Source organism: Hyla sarda, unplaced genomic scaffold (genome assembly GCF_029499605.1).
Source record: "Hyla sarda isolate aHylSar1 unplaced genomic scaffold, aHylSar1.hap1 scaffold_289, whole genome shotgun sequence".
Classification (NCBI taxonomy): Eukaryota; Metazoa; Chordata; class Amphibia; order Anura; family Hylidae; genus Hyla; species Hyla sarda.
Genome location: NW_026609597.1, coordinates 297,785 through 319,095, shown reverse-complemented (window position 1 = coordinate 319,095; position 21,311 = coordinate 297,785). Strand labels below are relative to the sequence as shown.

At 46.1% G+C, this 21,311-nt stretch overlaps 9 non-coding genes across 9 annotated transcripts; all 9 read left to right on the top strand.

The window, feature by feature from the left end:
• Positions 1-1,137: 1,137 nt before the first annotated feature.
• Positions 1,138-1,328, top strand: LOC130326881 (U2 spliceosomal RNA). The gene has a single exon (XR_008871414.1). It is a non-coding gene; the product is annotated as a U2 spliceosomal RNA (small nuclear RNA).
• A 2,096-nt stretch (positions 1,329-3,424) lies between these two features.
• LOC130326880 (U2 spliceosomal RNA) lies at positions 3,425-3,615 on the top strand. The gene has a single exon (XR_008871413.1). It is a non-coding gene; the product is annotated as a U2 spliceosomal RNA (small nuclear RNA).
• Positions 3,616-5,702: 2,087 nt separating this feature from the next.
• On the top strand, positions 5,703-5,893 carry LOC130326879 (U2 spliceosomal RNA). The gene has a single exon (XR_008871412.1). It is a non-coding gene; the product is annotated as a U2 spliceosomal RNA (small nuclear RNA).
• A 2,095-nt stretch (positions 5,894-7,988) lies between these two features.
• LOC130326877 (U2 spliceosomal RNA) lies at positions 7,989-8,179 on the top strand. The gene has a single exon (XR_008871411.1). It is a non-coding gene; the product is annotated as a U2 spliceosomal RNA (small nuclear RNA).
• A 2,059-nt stretch (positions 8,180-10,238) lies between these two features.
• Positions 10,239-10,429, top strand: LOC130326876 (U2 spliceosomal RNA). Its single transcript, XR_008871410.1, has one exon. It is a non-coding gene; the product is annotated as a U2 spliceosomal RNA (small nuclear RNA).
• A 2,084-nt stretch (positions 10,430-12,513) lies between these two features.
• LOC130326875 (U2 spliceosomal RNA) lies at positions 12,514-12,704 on the top strand. The gene has a single exon (XR_008871409.1). It is a non-coding gene; the product is annotated as a U2 spliceosomal RNA (small nuclear RNA).
• A 2,085-nt stretch (positions 12,705-14,789) lies between these two features.
• On the top strand, positions 14,790-14,980 carry LOC130326874 (U2 spliceosomal RNA). The gene has a single exon (XR_008871408.1). It is a non-coding gene; the product is annotated as a U2 spliceosomal RNA (small nuclear RNA).
• A 2,058-nt stretch (positions 14,981-17,038) lies between these two features.
• On the top strand, positions 17,039-17,229 carry LOC130326873 (U2 spliceosomal RNA). The gene has a single exon (XR_008871407.1). It is a non-coding gene; the product is annotated as a U2 spliceosomal RNA (small nuclear RNA).
• A 2,100-nt stretch (positions 17,230-19,329) lies between these two features.
• On the top strand, positions 19,330-19,520 carry LOC130326871 (U2 spliceosomal RNA). The gene has a single exon (XR_008871405.1). It is a non-coding gene; the product is annotated as a U2 spliceosomal RNA (small nuclear RNA).
• The last annotated feature ends 1,791 nt before the right edge of the window (positions 19,521-21,311 follow it).

Genomic DNA, 21,311 nt, shown 5'->3' with positions numbered 1-21,311 from the left:
TAGAAAATTATCCCCCAGTGTCTCCATCTGCTGGCGGTATTGAATAAGCATTGCTGCACTGATGGGGTATGCATTAGACGAAAAAAAAGAAGAAAAAGAAGAATAATACGCCCAGAAAAGAGGCGAAAAGGAGAAAAACGTAAAAAAACGTGAAAAAAAAGTAAGAGGAAGAGAAGGGAAAAAAAGGTGGAAATGGGTTTAAAAGTGATTTCGGCGGAGAAATATATATATATATATATATATATATATATATATATATATATACGCGCGCACACACACATATATATAAACGTATTCTCCGTTGAGATATTGCAGCCGCTGCTGTGTCCAGGCCCAGGAGCCTTAGCACTGTGCTGTGATGTCACTCAATACCACTGACATCACTAGGTGTAAACAACATCTCTCCTTTGCTGTGTATGTGACTATGGAGCTGTTTGGTGATGTCGTCTATTATGGCCTTCATAGAAGCAACAGGAGATTGTTGCATCCATCTAGAACCCTCAGAACTACAGTGCTATGATGTCACTCACTTCCACAGGCCTTGCAGAGTGTAAACAACAACAACCCAGCTTTGTTGTGTATGTAACCATAGGGATTTGTGATGTCACCTAGAACCTTCACAGCAGCGACAGCTTTATGAGGAGCATCAGCACTGCTCTGCCTGAGCAGAACCATCACCGCCATAGGTTGTCAAATAACCCGGGTTTAACCCACACAGGTAAGTCCAATGGGGTGCAGGCATGTCCTCTATGCTTACAGCTTCCCGTGGGTGTTGGTTTGATACCGTTTGGGGACAGCCAAGGAGGCATCTGCAGGCAACAAAGGTAGGTGTGTGCTTGTGTGTGTGTTTCCTATGCAGATCCTAAGCCCAGTGTCACATGCAAGTAGGAGGAGTAAGAAGGGTTCCTGGCAAATCCGAGTTATGGATTGCATTTAAAAAGGCCCCGTGGGAGTGCAATGGGCCCCTGTCTTGCTGCTTAGCAATAATGGTATGGGTTTAGGTTCTGCTGTGTGTACTGGTGGTTGACTGCCCCCCAGCCCAGAGTGTGCATGGAAAATTGTCTGGCAGCCTCCCTGACAGCAAGCAGTGATAGTGCCCATGAAGGGCACCTTGTTGGGCCCGCCCCTTTCACGGTTATCGCTTCTCGGCCTTTTGGCTAAGATCAAGTGTAGTATCTGTTCTTATCAGTTTAATATCTGATACGTCCCCTATCTGGGGACCATATATTAAATGGATTTTTGAGAACGGGGGCCGATTTCGAAGCTTGCTTCCGTCGCCCTATGCATTGACCCGATATGGCAGTATCTTCGGGTACAGTGCACCACCCCCTTACAGGGTTAAAAAGAAAGATTCCTACTTTCATTGCTACCTGCTTGCTGGCTAGCCAGCTAGCCAGCCCTGTGGGCCTTGCTGCTGCTGCAGCCAAAAAACAAAAGGTGGTGCTGCTGCTGCTTCTGCTGCTTCTGCTTGTGTCTGGCCGCTGTTGGAGCGTCCAGGCACAGGACTTCTGCTGCTGCTGACTAAATGGCCTCCTTAATTGGATCATTTGAGTAGCCAGCACACCTGTGCAGGTAGGGCATGACATGATAGGCAGCTGCCTTGATAGCGGGTGGGTGCTGAATGTTCCTAATTGACAAAATAAGATTAATGCTTATGAAGAAATATAAAATCTCATCCCTTCCCCAATATCGCGCCACACCCCTACCCCTTAATTCCCTGGTTGAACTTGATGGACATATGTCTTTTTTCGACCGTACTAACTATGTAACTATGTAACATAACATGGGGGGGGGGGGGGGTCTCCTGGCTGTTCACACAGGTGTGTCATTGCTGTACATTGACCATGCATTGCTTCTGTGGTATTGCAAAGGCAAAGACAAATGCTTCCAGCCATCCATTGCACTAATGGATTGGTCATCAGCTGGCTGTCTATGTCCCGCATCAATATAGACCAAAGTACAGAGGGTTAGGCTATGCTATTGTGCACCTACCTGATGCATCAGAAGGTGCGAGGCCCTTGCTAAATTCTGTGCACAGACTTTGAGATCTATACTTTAGACTGTATCTAAACCTGCTCCAACATGGACTGACATTCTGGCCTACTTTCAGCCAATGCGACTTGTCTGTCGCTGAACAGTCGCTTTTTATGTATTCAGCACCTATGTATAATGTTGTAAAAATGCTCTAGAAGCTAAAGTCGCAGAAATGTCACACATATTTGGCCTGCAACTTTCTGTGCGACAAATTCAGACAGGAAAAATCAGTATAAATCCTTAGAAAATTATCCCCCAGTGTCTCCATCTGCTGGCGGTATTGAATAAGCATTGCTGCACTGATGAGGTATGCATTAGACGAAAAAAAAGAAGAAAAAGAAGAATAATACGCCCAGAAAAGAGGCGAAAAGGAGAAAAACGTAAAAAAACGTGAAAAAAAAGTAAGAGGAAGAGAAGGGAAAAAAAGGTGGAAATGGGTTTAAAAGTGATTTCGGCGGAGAAATATATATATATATATATATATATATATATATATATATATATATATGTATATATACGCGCACACACACACATATATATAAACGTATTCTCCGTTGAGATATTGCAGCCGCTGCTGTGTCCAGGCCCAGGAGCCTTAGCACTGTGCTGTGATGTCACTCAATACCACTGACATCACTAGGTGTAAACAACATCTCTCCTTTGCTGTGTATGTGACTATGGAGCTGTTTGGTGATGTCGTCTATTATGGCCTTCATAGAAGCAACAGGAGATTGTTGCATCCATCTAGAACCCTCAGAACTACAGTGCTATGATGTCACTCACTTCCACAGGCCTTGCAGAGTGTAAACAACAACAACCCAGCTTTGTTGTGTATGTCACCATAGGGATTTGTGATGTCACCTAGAACCTTCACAGCAGCGACAGCTTTATGAGGAGCATCAGCACTGCTCTGCCTGAGCAGAACCATCACCGCCATAGGTTGTCAAATAACCCGGGTTTAACCCACACAGGTAAGTCCAATGGGGTGCAGGCATGTCCTCTATGCTTACAGCTTCCCGTGGGTGTTGGTTTGATACCGTTTGGGGACAGCCAAGGAGGCATCTGCAGGCAACAAAGGTAGGTGTGTGCTTGTGTGTGTGTTTCCTATGCAGATCCTAAGCCCAGTGTCACATGCAAGTAGGAGGAGTAAGAAGGGTTCCTGGCAAATCCGGGTTATGGATTGCATTTAAAAAGGCCCCGTGGGAGTGCAATGGGCCCCTGTCTTGCTGCTTAGCAATAATGGTATGGGTTTAGGTTCTGCTGTGTGTACTGGTGGTTGACTGCCCCCCAGCCCAGAGTGTGCATGGAAAATTGTCTGGCAGCCTCCCTGACAGCAAGCAGTGATAGTGCCCATGAAGGGCACCTTGTTGGGCCCGCCCCTTTCACGGTTATCGCTTCTCGGCCTTTTGGCTAAGATCAAGTGTAGTATCTGTTCTTATCAGTTTAATATCTGATACGTCCCCTATCTGGGGACCATATATTAAATGGATTTTTGAGAACGGGGGCCGATTTCGAAGCTTGCTTCCGTCGCCCTATGCATTGACCCGATATGGCAGTATCTTCGGGTACAGTGCACCACCCCCTTACAGGGTTAAAAAGAAAGATTCCTACTTTCATTGCTACCTGCTTGCTGGCTAGCCAGCTAGCCAGCCCTGTGGGCCTTGCTGCTGCTGCAGCCAAAAAACAAAAGGTGGTGCTGCTGCTGCTTCTGCTGCTTCTGCTTCTGCTTGTGTCTGGCCGCTGTTGGAGCGTCCAGGCACAGGACTTCTGCTGCTGCTGACTAAATGGCCTCCTTAATTGGATCATTTGAGTAGCCAGCACACCTGTGCAGGTAGGGCATGACATGATAGGCAGCTGCCTTGATAGCGGGTGGGTGCTGAATGTTCCTAATTGACAAAATAAGATTAATGCTTATGAAGAAATATAAAATCTCATCCCTTCCCCAATATCGCGCCACACCCCTACCCCTTAATTCCCTGGTTGAACTTGATGGACATATGTCTTTTTTCGACCGTACTAACTATGTAACTATGTAACATAACATGGGGGGGGGGGGTCTCCTGGCTGTTCACACAGGTGTGTCATTGCTGTACATTGACCATGCATTGCTTCTGTGGTATTGCAAAGGCAAAGACAAATGCTTCCAGCCATCCATTGCACTAATGGATTGGTCATCAGCTGGCTGTCTATGTCCCGCATCAATATAGACCAAAGTACAGAGGGTTAGGCTATGCTATTGTGCACCTACCTGATGCATCAGAAGGTGCGAGGCCCTTGCTAAATTCTGTGCACAGACTTTGAGATCTATACTTTAGACTGTATCTAAACCTGCTCCAACATGGACTGACATTCTGGCCTACTTTCAGCCGATGCGACTTGTCTGTCGCTGAACAGTCGCTTTTTATGTATTCAGCACCTATGTATAATGTTGTAAAAATGCTCTAGAAGCTAAAGTCGCAGAAATGTCACACATATTTGGCCTGCAACTTTCTGTGCGACAAATTCAGACAGGAAAAATCAGTATAAATCCTTAGAAAATTATCCCCCAGTGTCTCCATCTGCTGGCGGTATTGAATAAGCATTGCTGCACTGATGGGGTATGCATTAGACGAAAAAAAAGAAGAAAAAGAAGAATAATACGCCCAGAAAAGAGGCGAAAAGGAGAAAAACGTAAAAAAACGTGAAAAAAAAGTAAGAGGAAGAGAAGGGAAAAAAAGGTGGAAATGGGTTTAAAAGTGATTTCGGCGGAGAAATATATATATATATATATATATATATATATATATATATATATATACGCGCACACACACATATATATAAACGTATTCTCCGTTGAGATATTGCAGCCGCTGCTGTGTCCAGGCCCAGGAGCCTTAGCACTGTGCTGTGATGTCACTCAATACCACTGACATCACTAGGTGTAAACAACATCTCTCCTTTGCTGTGTATGTGACTATGGAGCTGTTTGGTGATGTCGTCTATTATGGCCTTCATAGAAGCAACAGGAGATTGTTGCATCCATCTAGAACCCTCAGAACTACAGTGCTATGATGTCACTCATTTCCACAGGCCTTGCAGAGTGTAAACAACAACAACCCAGCTTTGTTGTGTATGTAACCATAGGGATTTGTGATGTCACCTAGAACCTTCACAGCAGCGACAGCTTTATGAGGAGCATCAGCACTGCTCTGCCTGAGCAGAACCATCACCGCCATAGGTTGTCAAATAACCCGGGTTTAACCCACACAGGTAAGTCCAATGGGGTGCAGGCATGTCCTCTATGCTTACAGCTTCCCGTGGGTGTTGGTTTGATACCGTTTGGGGACAGCCAAGGAGGCATCTGCAGGCAACAAAGGTAGGTGTGTGCTTGTGTGTGTGTTTCCTATGCAGATCCTAAGCCCAGTGTCACATGCAAGTAGGAGGAGTAAGAAGGGTTCCTGGCAAATCCGAGTTATGGATTGCATTTAAAAAGGCCCCGTGGGAGTGCAATGGGCCCCTGTCTTGCTGCTTAGCAATAATGGTATGGGTTTAGGTTCTGCTGTGTGTACTGGTGGTTGACTGCCCCCCAGCCCAGAGTGTGCATGGAAAATTGTCTGGCAGCCTCCCTGACAGCAAGCAGTGATAGTGCCCATGAAGGGCACCTTGTTGGGCCCGCCCCTTTCATGGTTATCGCTTCTCGGCCTTTTGGCTAAGATCAAGTGTAGTATCTGTTCTTATCAGTTTAATATCTGATACGTCCCCTATCTGGGGACCATATATTAAATGGATTTTTGAGAACGGGGGCCGATTTCGAAGCTTGCTTCCGTCGCCCTATGCATTGACCCGATATGGCAGTATCTTCGGGTACAGTGCACCACCCCCTTACAGGGTTAAAAAGAAAGATTCCTACTTTCATTGCTACCTGCTTGCTGGCTAGCCAGCTAGCCAGCCCTGTGGGCCTTGCTGCTGCTGCAGCCAAAAAACAAAAGGTGGTGCTGCTGCTGCTTCTGCTGCTTCTGCTTCTGCTTGTGTCTGGCCGCTGTTGGAGCGTCCAGGCACAGGACTTCTGCTGCTGCTGACTAAATGGCCTCCTTAATTGGATCATTTGAGTAGCCAGCACACCTGTGCAGGTAGGGCATGACATGATAGGCAGCTGCCTTGATAGCGGGTGGGTGCTGAATGTTCCTAATTGACAAAATAAGATTAATGCTTATGAAGAAATATAAAATCTCATCCCTTCCCCAATATCGCGCCACACCCCTACCCCTTAATTCCCTGGTTGAACTTGATGGACATATGTCTTTTTTCGACCGTACTATGTAACTATGTAACATAACATGGGGGGGGGGGGGGTCTCCTGGCTGTTCACACAGGTGTGTCATTGCTGTACATTGACCATGCATTGCTTCTGTGGTATTGCAAAGGCAGAGACAAATGCTTCCAGCCATCCATTGCACTAATGGATTGGTCATCAGCTGGCTGTCTATGTCCCGCATCAATATAGACCAAAGTACAGAGGGTTAGGCTATGCTATTGTGCACCTACCTGATGCATCAGAAGGTGCGAGGCCCTTGCTAAATTCTGTGCACAGACTTTGAGATCTATACTTTAGACTGTATCTAAACCTGCTCCAACATGGACTGACATTCTGGCCTACTTTCAGCCGATGCGACTTGTCTGTCGCTGAACAGTCGCTTTTTATGTATTCAGCACCTATGTATAATGTTGTAAAAATGCTCTAGAAGCTAAAGTCGCAGAAATGTCACACATATTTGGCCTGCAACTTTCTGTGCGACAAATTCAGACAGGAAAAATCAGTATAAATCCTTAGAAAATTATCCCCCAGTGTCTCCATCTGCTGGCGGTATTGAATAAGCATTGCTGCACTGATGGGGTATGCATTAGACGAAAAAAAAGAAGAAAAAGAAGAATAATACGCCCAGAAAAGAGGCGAAAAGGAGAAAAACGTAAAAAAACGTGAAAAAAAAGTAAGAGGAAGAGAAGGGAAAAAAAGGTGGAAATGGGTTTAAAAGTGATTTCGGCGGAGAAATATATATATATATATATATATATATATATATATATATATATATATATATATACGCGCACACACACACATATATATAAACGTATTCTCCGTTGAGATATTGCAGCCGCTGCTGTGTCCAGGCCCAGGAGCCTTAGCACTGTGCTGTGATGTCACTCAATACCACTGACATCACTAGGTGTAAACAACATCTCTCCTTTGCTGTGTATGTGACTATGGAGCTGTTTGGTGATGTCGTCTATTATGGCCTTCATAGAAGCAACAGGAGATTGTTGCATCCATCTAGAACCCTCAGAACTACAGTGCTATGATGTCACTCACTTCCACAGGCCTTGCAGAGTGTAAACAACAACAACCCAGCTTTGTTGTGTATGTAACCATAGGGATTTGTGATGTCACCTAGAACCTTCACAGCAGCGACAGCTTTATGAGGAGCATCAGCACTGCTCTGCCTGAGCAGAACCATCACCGCCATAGGTTGTCAAATAACCCGGGTTTAACCCACACAGGTAAGTCCAATGGGGTGCAGGCATGTCCTCTATGCTTACAGCTTCCCGTGGGTGTTGGTTTGATACCGTTTGGGGACAGCCAAGGAGGCATCTGCAGGCAACAAAGGTAGGTGTGTGCTTGTGTGTGTGTTTCCTATGCAGATCCTAAGCCCAGTGTCACATGCAAGTAGGAGGAGTAAGAAGGGTTCCTGGCAAATCCGGGTTATGGATTGCAATTAAAAAGGCCCCGTGGGAGTGCAATGGGCCCCTGTCTTGCTGCTTAGCAATAATGGTATGGGTTTAGGTTCTGCTGTGTGTACTGGTGGTTGACTGCCCCCCAGCCCAGAGTGTGCATGGAAAATTGTCTGGCAGCCTCCCTGACAGCAAGCAGTGATAGTGCCCATGAAGGGCACCTTGTTGGGCCCGCCCCTTTCACGGTTATCGCTTCTCGGCCTTTTGGCTAAGATCAAGTGTAGTATCTGTTCTTATCAGTTTAATATCTGATACGTCCCCTATCTGGGGACCATATATTAAATGGATTTTTGAGAACGGGGGCCGATTTCGAAGCTTGCTTCCGTCGCCCTATGCATTGACCCGATATGGCAGTATCTTCGGGTACAGTGCACCACCCCCTTACAGGGTTAAAAAGAAAGATTCCTACTTTCATTGCTACCTGCTTGCTGGCTAGCCAGCTAGCCAGCCCTGTGGGCCTTGCTGCTGCTGCAGCCAAAAAACAAAAGGTGGTGCTGCTGCTGCTGCTTCTGCTGCTTCTGCTTCTGCTTGTGTCTGGCCGCTGTTGGAGCGTCCAGGCACAGGACTTCTGCTGCTGCTGACTAAATGGCCTCCTTAATTGGATCATTTGAGTAGCCAGCACACCTGTGCAGGTAGGGCATGACATGATAGGCAGCTGCCTTGATAGCAGGTGGGTGCTGAATGTTCCTAATTGACAAAATAAGATTAATGCTTATGAAGAAATATAAAATCTCATCCCTTCCCCAATATCGCGCCACACCCCTACCCCTTAATTCCCTGGTTGAACTTGATGGACATATGTCTTTTTTCGACCGTACTAACTATGTAACTATGTAACATAACATGGGGGGGGGGGGGTCTCCTGGCTGTTCACACAGGTGTGTCATTGCTGTACATTGACCATGCATTGCTTCTGTGGTATTGCAAAGGCAAAGACAAATGCTTCCAGCCATCCATTGCACTAATGGATTGGTCATCAGCTGGCTGTCTATGTCCCGCATCAATATAGACCAAAGTACAGAGGGTTAGGCTATGCTATTGTGCACCTACCTGATGCATCAGAAGGTGCGAGGCCCTTGCTAAATTCTGTGCACAGACTTTGAGATCTATACTTTAGACTGTATCTAAACCTGCTCCAACATGGACTGACATTCTGGCCTACTTTCAGCCGATGCGACTTGTCTGTCGCTGAACAGTCGCTTTTTATGTATTCAGCACCTATGTATAATGTTGTAAAAATGCTCTAGAAGCTAAAGTCGCAGAAATGTCACACATATTTGGCCTGCAACTTTCTGTGCGACAAATTCAGACAGGAAAAATCAGTATAAATCCTTAGAAAATTATCCCCCAGTGTCTCCATCTGCTGGCGGTATTGAATAAGCATTGCTGCACTGATGGGGTATGCATTAGACGAAAAAAAAGAAGAAAAAGAAGAATAATACGCCCAGAAAAGAGGCGAAAAGGAGAAAAACGTAAAAAAACGTGAAAAAAAAGTAAGAGGAAGAGAAGGGAAAAAAAGGTGGAAATGGGTTTAAAAGTGATTTCGGCGGAGAAATATATATATACGCGCACACACACACATATATATAAACGTATTCTCCGTTGAGATATTGCAGCCGCTGCTGTGTCCAGGCCCAGGAGCCTTAGCACTGTGCTGTGATGTCACTCAATACCACTGACATCACTAGGTGTAAACAACATCTCTCCTTTGCTGTGTATGTGACTATGGAGCTGTTTGGTGATGTCGTCTATTATGGCCTTCATAGAAGCAACAGGAGATTGTTGCATCCATCTAGAACCCTCAGAACTACAGTGCTATGATGTCACTCACTTCCACAGGCCTTGCAGAGTGTAAACAACAACAACCCAGCTTTGTTGTGTATGTAACCATAGGGATTTGTGATGTCACCTAGAACCTTCACAGCAGCGACAGCTTTATGAGGAGCATCAGCACTGCTCTGCCTGAGCAGAACCATCACCGCCATAGGTTGTCAAATAACCCGGGTTTAACCCACACAGGTAAGTCCAATGGGGTGCAGGCATGTCCTCTATGCTTACAGCTTCCCGTGGGTGTTGGTTTGATACCGTTTGGGGACAGCCAAGGAGGCATCTGCAGGCAACAAAGGTAGGTGTGTGCTTGTGTGTGTGTTTCCTATGCAGATCCTAAGCCCAGTGTCACATGCAAGTAGGAGGAGTAAGAAGGGTTCCTGGCAAATCCGGGTTATGGATTGCATTTAAAAAGGCCCCGTGGGAGTGCAATGGGCCCCTGTCTTGCTGCTTAGCAATAATGGTATGGGTTTAGGTTCTGCTGTGTGTACTGGTGGTTGACTGCCCCCCAGCCCAGAGTGTGCATGGAAAATTGTCTGGCAGCCTCCCTGACAGCAAGCAGTGATAGTGCCCATGAAGGGCACCTTGTTGGGCCCGCCCCTTTCACGGTTATCGCTTCTCGGCCTTTTGGCTAAGATCAAGTGTAGTATCTGTTCTTATCAGTTTAATATCTGATACGTCCCCTATCTGGGGACCATATATTAAATGGATTTTTGAGAACGGGGGCCGATTTCGAAGCTTGCTTCCGTCGCCCTATGCATTGACCCGATATGGCAGTATCTTCGGGTACAGTGCACCACCCCCTTACAGGGTTAAAAAGAAAGATTCCTACTTTCATTGCTACCTGCTTGCTGGCTAGCCAGCTAGCCAGCCCTGTGGGCCTTGCTGCTGCTGCTGCAGCCAAAAAACAAAAGGTGGTGCTGCTGCTGCTTCTGCTGCTTCTGCTTCTGCTTGTGTCTGGCCGCTGTTGGAGCGTCCAGGCACAGGACTTCTGCTGCTGCTGACTAAATGGCCTCCTTAATTGGATCATTTGAGTAGCCAGCACACCTGTGCAGGTAGGGCATGACATGATAGGCAGCTGCCTTGATAGCGGGTGGGTGCTGAATGTTCCTAATTGACAAAATAAGATTAATGCTTATGAAGAAATATAAAATCTCATCCCTTCCCCAATATCGCGCCACACCCCTACCCCTTAATTCCCTGGTTGAACTTGATGGACATATGTCTTTTTTCGACCGTACTAACTATGTAACTATGTAACATAACATGGGGGGGGGGGTCTCCTGGCTGTTCACACAGGTGTGTCATTGCTGTACATTGACCATGCATTGCTTCTGTGGTATTGCAAAGGCAAAGACAAATGCTTCCAGCCATCCATTGCACTAATGGATTGGTCATCAGCTGGCTGTCTATGTCCCGCATCAATATAGACCAAAGTACAGAGGGTTAGGCTATGCTATTGTGCACCTACCTGATGCATCAGAAGGTGCGAGGCCCTTGCTAAATTCTGTGCACAGACTTTGAGATCTATACTTTAGACTGTATCTAAACCTGCTCCAACATGGACTGACATTCTGGCCTACTTTCAGCCGATGCGACTTGTCTGTCGCTGAACAGTCGCTTTTTATGTATTCAGCACCTATGTATAATGTTGTAAAAATGCTCTAGAAGCTAAAGTCGCAGAAATGTCACACATATTTGGCCTGCAACTTTCTGTGCGACAAATTCAGACAGGAAAAATCAGTATAAATCCTTAGAAAATTATCCCCCAGTGTCTCCATCTGCTGGCGGTATTGAATAAGCATTGCTGCACTGATGAGGTATGCATTAGACGAAAAAAAGAAGAAAAAGAAGAATAATACGCCCAGAAAAGAGGCGAAAAGGAGAAAAACGTAAAAAAACGTGAAAAAAAAGTAAGAGGAAGAGAAGGGAAAAAAAGGTGGAAATGGGTTTAAAAGTGATTTCGGCGGAGAAATATATATATATATATATATATATATATATGTATATATACGCGCACACACACACATATATATAAACGTATTCTCCGTTGAGATATTGCAGCCGCTGCTGTGTCCAGGCCCAGGAGCCTTAGCACTGTGCTGTGATGTCACTCAATACCACTGACATCACTAGGTGTAAACAACATCTCTCCTTTGCTGTGTATGTGACTATGGAGCTGTTTGGTGATGTCGTCTATTATGGCCTTCATAGAAGCAACAGGAGATTGTTGCATCCATCTAGAACCCTCAGAACTACAGTGCTATGATGTCACTCACTTCCACAGGCCTTGCAGAGTGTAAACAACAACAACCCAGCTTTGTTGTGTATGTAACCATAGGGATTTGTGATGTCACCTAGAACCTTCACAGCAGCGACAGCTTTATGAGGAGCATCAGCACTGCTCTGCCTGAGCAGAACCATCACCGCCATAGGTTGTCAAATAACCCGGGTTTAACCCACACAGGTAAGTCCAATGGGGTGCAGGCATGTCCTCTATGCTTACAGCTTCCCGTGGGTGTTGGTTTGATACCGTTTGGGGACAGCCAAGGAGGCATCTGCAGGCAACAAAGGTAGGTTTGTGCTTGTGTGTGTGTTTCCTATACAGATCCTAAGCCCAGTGTCACATGCAAGTAGGAGGAGTAAGAAGGGTTCCTGGCAAATCCGGGTTATGGATTGCATTTAAAAAGGCCCCGTGGGAGTGCAATGGGCCCCTGTCTTGCTGCTTAGCAATAATGGTATGGGTTTAGGTTCTGCTGTGTGTACTGGTGGTTGACTGCCCCCCAGCCCAGAGTGTGCATGGAAAATTGTCTGGCAGCCTCCCTGACAGCAAGCAGTGATAGTGCCCATGAAGGGCACCTTGTTGGGCCCGCCCCTTTCACGGTTATCGCTTCTCGGCCTTTTGGCTAAGATCAAGTGTAGTATCTGTTCTTATCAGTTTAATATCTGATACGTCCCCTATCTGGGGACCATATATTAAATGGATTTTTGAGAACGGGGGCCGATTTCGAAGCTTGCTTCCGTCGCCCTATGCATTGACCCGATATGGCAGTATCTTCGGGTACAGTGCACCACCCCCTTACAGGGTTAAAAAGAAAGATTCCTACTTTCATTGCTACCTGCTTGCTGGCTAGCCAGCTAGCCAGCCCTGTGGGCCTTGCTGCTGCTGCAGCCAAAAAACAAAAGGTGGTGCTGCTGCTGCTTCTGCTGCTTCTGCTTCTGCTTGTGTCTGGCCGCTGTTGGAGCGTCCAGGCACAGGACTTCTGCTGCTGCTGACTAAATGGCCTCCTTAATTGGATCATTTGAGTAGCCAGCACACCTGTGCAGGTAGGGCATGACATGATAGGCAGCTGCCTTGATAGCGGGTGGGTGCTGAATGTTCCTAATTGACAAAATAAGATTAATGCTTATGAAGAAATATAAAATCTCATCCCTTCCCCAATATCGCGCCACACCCCTACCCCTTAATTCCCTGGTTGAACTTGATGGACATATGTCTTTTTTCGACCGTACTAACTATGTAACTATGTAACATAACATGGGGGGGGGGGGTCTCCTGGCTGTTCACACAGGTGTGTCATTGCTGTACATTGACCATGCATTGCTTCTGTGGTATTGCAAAGGCAAAGACAAATGCTTCCAGCCATCCATTGCACTAATGGATTGGTCATCAGCTGGCTGTCTATGTCCCGCATCAATATAGACCAAAGTACAGAGGGTTAGGCTATGCTATTGTGCACCTACCTGATGCATCAGAAGGTGCGAGGCCCTTGCTAAATTCTGTGCACAGACTTTGAGATCTATACTTTAGACTGTATCTAAACCTGCTCCAACATGGACTGACATTCTGGCCTACTTTCAGCCGATGCGACTTGTCTGTCGCTGAACAGTCGCTTTTTATGTATTCAGCACCTATGTATAATGTTGTAAAAATGCTCTAGAAGCTAAAGTCGCAGAAATGTCACACATATTTGGCCTGCAACTTTCTGTGCGACAAATTCAGACAGGAAAAATCAGTATAAATCCTTAGAAAATTATCCCCCAGTGTCTCCATCTGCTGGCGGTATTGAATAAGCATTGCTGCACTGATGAGGTATGCATTAGACGAAAAAAAAGAAGAAAAAGAAGAATAATACGCCCAGAAAAGAGGCGAAAAGGAGAAAAACGTAAAAAAACGTGAAAAAAAAGTAAGAGGAAGAGAAGGGAAAAAAAGGTGGAAATGGGTTTAAAAGTGATTTCGGCGGAGAAATATATATATATATATATATATATATATATATGTATATATACGCGCACACACACACATATATATAAACGTATTCTCCGTTGAGATATTGCAGCCGCTGCTGTGTCCAGGCCCAGGAGCCTTAGCACTGTGCTGTGATGTCACTCAATACCACTGACATCACTAGGTGTAAACAACATCTCTCCTTTGCTGTGTATGTGACTATGGAGCTGTTTGGTGATGTCGTCTATTATGGCCTTCATAGAAGCAACAGGAGATTGTTGCATCCATCTAGAACCCTCAGAACTACAGTGCTATGATGTCACTCACTTCCACAGGCCTTGCAGAGTGTAAACAACAACAACCCAGCTTTGTTGTGTATGTAACCATAGGGATTTGTGATGTCACCTAGAACCTTCACAGCAGCGACAGCTTTATGAGGAGCATCAGCACTGCTCTGCCTGAGCAGAACCATCACCGCCATAGGTTGTCAAATAACCCGGGTTTAACCCACACAGGTAAGTCCAATGGGGTGCAGGCATGTCCTCTATGCTTACAGCTTCCCGTGGGTGTTGGTTTGATACCGTTTGGGGACAGCCAAGGAGGCATCTGCAGGCAACAAAGGTAGGTGTGTGCTTGTGTGTGTGTTTCCTATGCAGATCCTAAGCCCAGTGTCACATGCAAGTAGGAGGAGTAAGAAGGGTTCCTGGCAAATCCGGGTTATGGATTGCAATTAAAAAGGCCCCGTGGGAGTGCAATGGGCCCCTGTCTTGCTGCTTAGCAATAATGGTATGGGTTTAGGTTCTGCTGTGTGTACTGGTGGTTGACTGCCCCCCAGCCCAGAGTGTGCATGGAAAATTGTCTGGCAGCCTCCCTGACAGCAAGCAGTGATAGTGCCCATGAAGGGCACCTTGTTGGGCCCGCCCCTTTCACGGTTATCGCTTCTCGGCCTTTTGGCTAAGATCAAGTGTAGTATCTGTTCTTATCAGTTTAATATCTGATACGTCCCCTATCTGGGGACCATATATTAAATGGATTTTTGAGAACGGGGGCCGATTTCGAAGCTTGCTTCCGTCGCCCTATGCATTGACCCGATATGGCAGTATCTTCGGGTACAGTGCACCACCCCCTTACAGGGTTAAAAAGAAAGATTCCTACTTTCATTGCTACCTGCTTGCTGGCTAGCCAGCTAGCCAGCCCTGTGGGCCTTGCTGCTGCTGCAGCCAAAAAACAAAAGGTGGTGCTGCTGCTGCTTCTGCTGCTTCTGCTTCTGCTTGTGTCTGGCCGCTGTTGGAGCGTCCAGGCACAGGACTTCTGCTGCTGCTGACTAAATGGCCTCCTTAATTGGATCATTTGAGTAGCCAGCACACCTGTGCAGGTAGGGCATGACATGATAGGCAGCTGCCTTGATAGCAGGTGGGTGCTGAATGTTCCTAATTGACAAAATAAGATTAATGCTTATGAAGAAATATAAAATCTCATCCCTTCCCCAATATCGCGCCACACCCCTACCCCTTAATTCCCTGGTTGAACTTGATGGACATATGTCTTTTTTCGACCGTACTAACTATGTAACTATGTAACATAACATGGGGGGGGGGGGGGGTCTCCTGGCTGTTCACACAGGTGTGTCATTGCTGTACATTGACCATGCATTGCTTCTGTGGTATTGCAAAGGCAAAGACAAATGCTTCCAGCCATCCATTGCACTAATGGATTGGTCATCAGCTGGCTGTCTATGTCCCGCATCAATATAGACCAAAGTACAGAGGGTTAGGCTATGCTATTGTGCACCTACCTGATGCATCAGAAGGTGCGAGGCCCTTGCTAAATTCTGTGCACAGACTTTGAGATCTATACTTTAGACTGTATCTAAACCTGCTCCAACATGGACTGACATTCTGGCCTACTTTCAGCCGATGCGACTTGTCTGTCGCTGAACAGTCGCTTTTTATGTATTCAGCACCTATGTATAATGTTGTAAAAATGCTCTAGAAGCTAAAGTCGCAGAAATGTCACACATATTTGGCCTGCAACTTTCTGTGCGACAAATTCAGACAGGAAAAATCAGTATAAATCCTTAGAAAATTATCCCCCAGTGTCTCCATCTGCTGGCGGTATTGAATAAGCATTGCTGCACTGATGGGGTATGCATTAGACGAAAAAAAAGAAGAAAAAGAAGAATAATACGCCCAGAAAAGAGGCGAAAAGGAGAAAAACGTAAAAAAACGTGAAAAAAAAGTAAGAGGAAGAGAAGGGAAAAAAAGGTGGAAATGGGTTTAAAAGTGATTTCGGCGGAGAAATATATATATACGCGCACACACACACATATATATAAACGTATTCTCCGTTGAGATATTGCAGCCGCTGCTGTGTCCAGGCCCAGGAGCCTTAGCACTGTGCTGTGATGTCACTCAATACCACTGACATCACTAGGTGTAAACAACATCTCTCCTTTGCTGTGTATGTGACTATGGAGCTGTTTGGTGATGTCGTCTATTATGGCCTTCATAGAAGCAACAGGAGATTGTTGCATCCATCTAGAACCCTCAGAACTACAGTGCTATGATGTCACTCACTTCCACAGGCCTTGCAGAGTGTAAACAACAACAACCCAGCTTTGTTGTGTATGTAACCATAGGGATTTGTGATGTCACCTAGAACCTTCACAGCAGCGACAGCTTTATGAGGAGCATCAGCACTGCTCTGCCTGAGCAGAACCATCACCGCCATAGGTTGTCAAATAACCCGGGTTTAACCCACACAGGTAAGTCCAATGGGGTGCAGGCATGTCCTCTATGCTTACAGCTTCCCGTGGGTGTTGGTTTGATACCGTTTGGGGACAGCCAAGGAGGCATCTGCAGGCAACAAAGGTAGGTGTGTGCTTGTGTGTGTGTTTCCTATGCAGATCCTAAGCCCAGTGTCACATGCAAGTAGGAGGAGTAAGAAGGGTTCCTGGCAAATCCGGGTTATGGATTGCATTTAAAAAGGCCCCGTGGGAGTGCAATGGGCCCCTGTCTTGCTGCTTAGCAATAATGGTATGGGTTTAGGTTCTGCTGTGTGTACTGGTGGTTGACTGCCCCCCAGCCCAGAGTGTGCATGGAAAATTGTCTGGCAGCCTCCCTGACAGCAAGCAGTGATAGTGCCCATGAAGGGCACCTTGTTGGGCCCGCCCCTTTCACGGTTATCGCTTCTCGGCCTTTTGGCTAAGATCAAGTGTAGTATCTGTTCTTATCAGTTTAATATCTGATACGTCCCCTATCTGGGGACCATATATTAAATGGATTTTTGAGAACGGGGGCCGATTTCGAAGCTTGCTTCCGTCGCCCTATGCATTGACCCGATATGGCAGTATCTTCGGGTACAGTGCACCACCCCCTTACAGGGTTAAAAAGAAAGATTCCTACTTTCATTGCTACCTGCTTGCTGGCTAGCCAGCTAGCCAGCCCTGTGGGCCTTGCTGCTGCTGCTGCAGCCAAAAAACAAAAGGTGGTGCTGCTGCTGCTTCTGCTGCTTCTGCTTCTGCTTGTGTCTGGCCGCTGTTGGAGCGTCCAGGCACAGGACTTCTGCTGCTGCTGACTAAATGGCCTCCTTAATTGGATCATTTGAGTAGCCAGCACACCTGTGCAGGTAGGGCATGACATGATAGGCAGCTGCCTTGATAGCGGGTGGGTGCTGAATGTTCCTAATTGACAAAATAAGATTAATGCTTATGAAGAAATATAAAATCTCATCCCTTCCCCAATATCGCGCCACACCCCTACCCCTTAATTCCCTGGTTGAACTTGATGGACATATGTCTTTTTTCGACCGTACTAACTATGTAACTATGTAACATAACATGGGGGGGGGGGGGGTCTCCTGGCTGTTCACACAGGTGTGTCATTGCTGTACATTGACCATGCATTGCTTCTGTGGTATTGCAAAGGCAAAGACAAATGCTTCCAGCCATCCATTGCACTAATGGATTGGTCATCAGCTGGCTGTCTATGTCCCGCATCAATATAGACCAAAGTACAGAGGGTTAGGCTATGCTATTGTGCACCTACCTGATGCATCAGAAGGTGCGAGGCCCTTGCTAAATTCTGTGCACAGACTTTGAGATCTATACTTTAGACTGTATCTAAACCTGCTCCAACATGGACTGACATTCTGGCCTACTTTCAGCCGATGCGACTTGTCTGTCGCTGAACAGTCGCTTTTTATGTATTCAGCACCTATGTATAATGTTGTAAAAATGCTCTAGAAGCTAAAGTCGCAGAAATGTCACACATATTTGGCCTGCAACTTTCTGTGCGACAAATTCAGACAGGAAAAATCAGTATAAATCCTTAGAAAATTATCCCCCAGTGTCTCCATCTGCTGGCGGTATTGAATAAGCATTGCTGCACTGATGGGGTATGCATTAGACGAAAAAAAAGAAGAAAAAGAAGAATAATACGCCCAGAAAAGAGGCGAAAAGGAGAAAAACGTAAAAAAACGTGAAAAAAAAGTAAGAGGAAGAGAAGGGAAAAAAAGGTGGAAATGGGTTTAAAAGTGATTTTGGCGGAGAAATATATATATATATATATATATATATATATATATATATATATATATATATACGCGCACACACACACATATATATAAACGTATTCTCCGTTGAGATATTGCAGCCGCTGCTGTGTCCAGGCCCAGGAGCCTTAGCACTGTGCTGTGATGTCACTCAATACCACTGACATCACTAGGTGTAAACAACATCTCTCCTTTGCTGTGTATGTGACTATGGAGCTGTTTGGTGATGTCGTCTATTATGGCCTTCATAGAAGCAACAGGAGATTGTTGCATCCATCTAGAACCCTCAGAACTACAGTGCTATGATGTCACTCACTTCCACAGGCCTTGCAGAGTGTAAACAACAACAACCCAGCTTTGTTGTGTATGTAACCATAGGGATTTGTGATGTCACCTAGAACCTTCACAGCAGCGACAGCTTTATGAGGAGCATCAGCACTGCTCTGCCTGAGCAGAACCATCACCGCCATAGGTTGTCAAATAACCCGGGTTTAACCCACACAGGTAAGTCCAATGGGGTGCAGGCATGTCCTCTATGCTTACAGCTTCCCGTGGGTGTTGGTTTGATACCGTTTGGGGACAGCCAAGGAGGCATCTGCAGGCAACAAAGGTAGGTGTGTGCTTGTGTGTGTGTTTCCTATGCAGATCCTAAGCCCAGTGTCACATGCAAGTAGGAGGAGTAAGAAGGGTTCCTGGCAAATCCGGGTTATGGATTGCATTTAAAAAGGCCCCGTGGGAGTGCAATGGGCCCCTGTCTTGCTGCTTAGCAATAATGGTATGGGTTTAGGTTCTGCTGTGTGTACTGGTGGTTGACTGCCCCCCAGCCCAGAGTGTGCATGGAAAATTGTCTGGCAGCCTCCCTGACAGCAAGCAGTGATAGTGCCCATGAAGGGCACCTTGTTGGGCCCGCCCCTTTCACGGTTATCGCTTCTCGGCCTTTTGGCTAAGATCAAGTGTAGTATCTGTTCTTATCAGTTTAATATCTGATACGTCCCCTATCTGGGGACCATATATTAAATGGATTTTTGAGAACGGGGGCCGATTTCGAAGCTTGCTTCCGTCGCCCTATGCATTGACCCGATATGGCAGTATCTTCGGGTACAGTGCACCACCCCCTTACAGGGTTAAAAAGAAAGATTCCTACTTTCATTGCTACCTGCTTGCTGGCTAGCCAGCTAGCCAGCCCTGTGGGCCTTGCTGCTGCTGCAGCCAAAAAACAAAAGGTGGTGCTGCTGCTGCTTCTGCTGCTTCTGCTTCTGCTTGTGTCTGGCCGCTGTTGGAGCGTCCAGGCACAGGACTTCTGCTGCTGCTGACTAAATGGCCTCCTTAATTGGATCATTTGAGTAGCCAGCACACCTGTGCAGGTAGGGCATGACATGATAGGCAGCTGCCTTGATAGCGGGTGGGTGCTGAATGTTCCTAATTGACAAAATAAGATTAATGCTTATGAAGAAATATAAAATCTCATCCCTTCCCCAATATCGCGCCACACCCCTACCCCTTAATTCCCTGGTTGAACTTGATGGACATATGTCTTTTTTTGACCGTACTAACTATGTAACTATGTAACATAACATGGGGGGGGGGGGGGGGTCTCCTGGCTGTTCACACAGGTGTGTCATTGCTGTACATTGACCATGCATTGCTTCTGTGGTATTGCAAAGGCAAAGACAAATGCTTCCAGCCATCCATTGCACTAATGGATTGGTCATCAGCTGGCTGTCTATGTCCCGCATCAATATAGACCAAAGTACAGAGGGTTAGGCTATGCTATTGTGCACCTACCTGATGCATCAGAAGGTGCGAGGCCCTTGCTAAATTCTGTGCACAGACTTTGAGATCTATACTTTAGACTGTATCTAAACCTGCTCCAACATGGACTGACATTCTGGCCTACTTTCAGCCGATGCGACTTGTCTGTCGCTGAACAGTCGCTTTTTATGTATTCAGCACCTATGTATAATGTTGTAAAAATGCTCTAGAAGCTAAAGTCGCAGAAATGTCACACATATTTGGCCTGCAACTTTCTGTGCGACAAATTCAGACAGGAAAAATCAGTATAAATCCTTAGAAAATTATCCCCCAGTGTCTCCATCTGCTGGCGGTATTGAATAAGCATTGCTGCACTGATGGGGTATGCATTAGACGAAAAAAAAGAAGAAAAAGAAGAATAATACGCCCAGAAAAGAGGCGAAAAGGAGAAAAACGTAAAAAAAACGTGAAAAAAAAGTAAGAGGAAGAGAAGGGAAAAAAAGGTGGAAATGGGTTTAAAAGTGATTTCGGCGGAGAAATATATATATATATATATATATATATATACGCGCACACACACACATATATATAAACGTATTCTCCGTTGAGATATTGCAGCCGCTGCTGTGTCCAGGCCCAGGAGCCTTAGCACTGTGCTGTGATGTCACTCAATACCACTGACATCACTAGGTGTAAACAACATCTCTCCTTTGCTGTGTATGTGACTATGGAGCTGTTTGGTGATGTCGTCTATTATGGCCTTCATAGAAGCAACAGGAGATTGTTGCATCCATCTAGAACCCTCAGAACTACAGTGCTATGATGTCACTCACTTCCACAGGCCTTGCAGAGTGTAAACAACAACAACCCAGCTTTGTTGTGTATGTAACCATAGGGATTTGTGATGTCACCTAGAACCTTCACAGCAGCGACAGCTTTATGAGGAGCATCAGCACTGCTCTGCCTGAGCAGAACCATCACCGCCATAGGTTGTCAAATAACCCGGGTTTAACCCACACAGGTAAGTCCAATGGGGTGCAGGCATGTCCTCTATGCTTACAGCTTCCCGTGGGTGTTGGTTTGATACCGTTTGGGGACAGCCAAGGAGGCATCTGCAGGCAACAAAGGTAGGTGTGTGCTTGTGTGTGTGTTT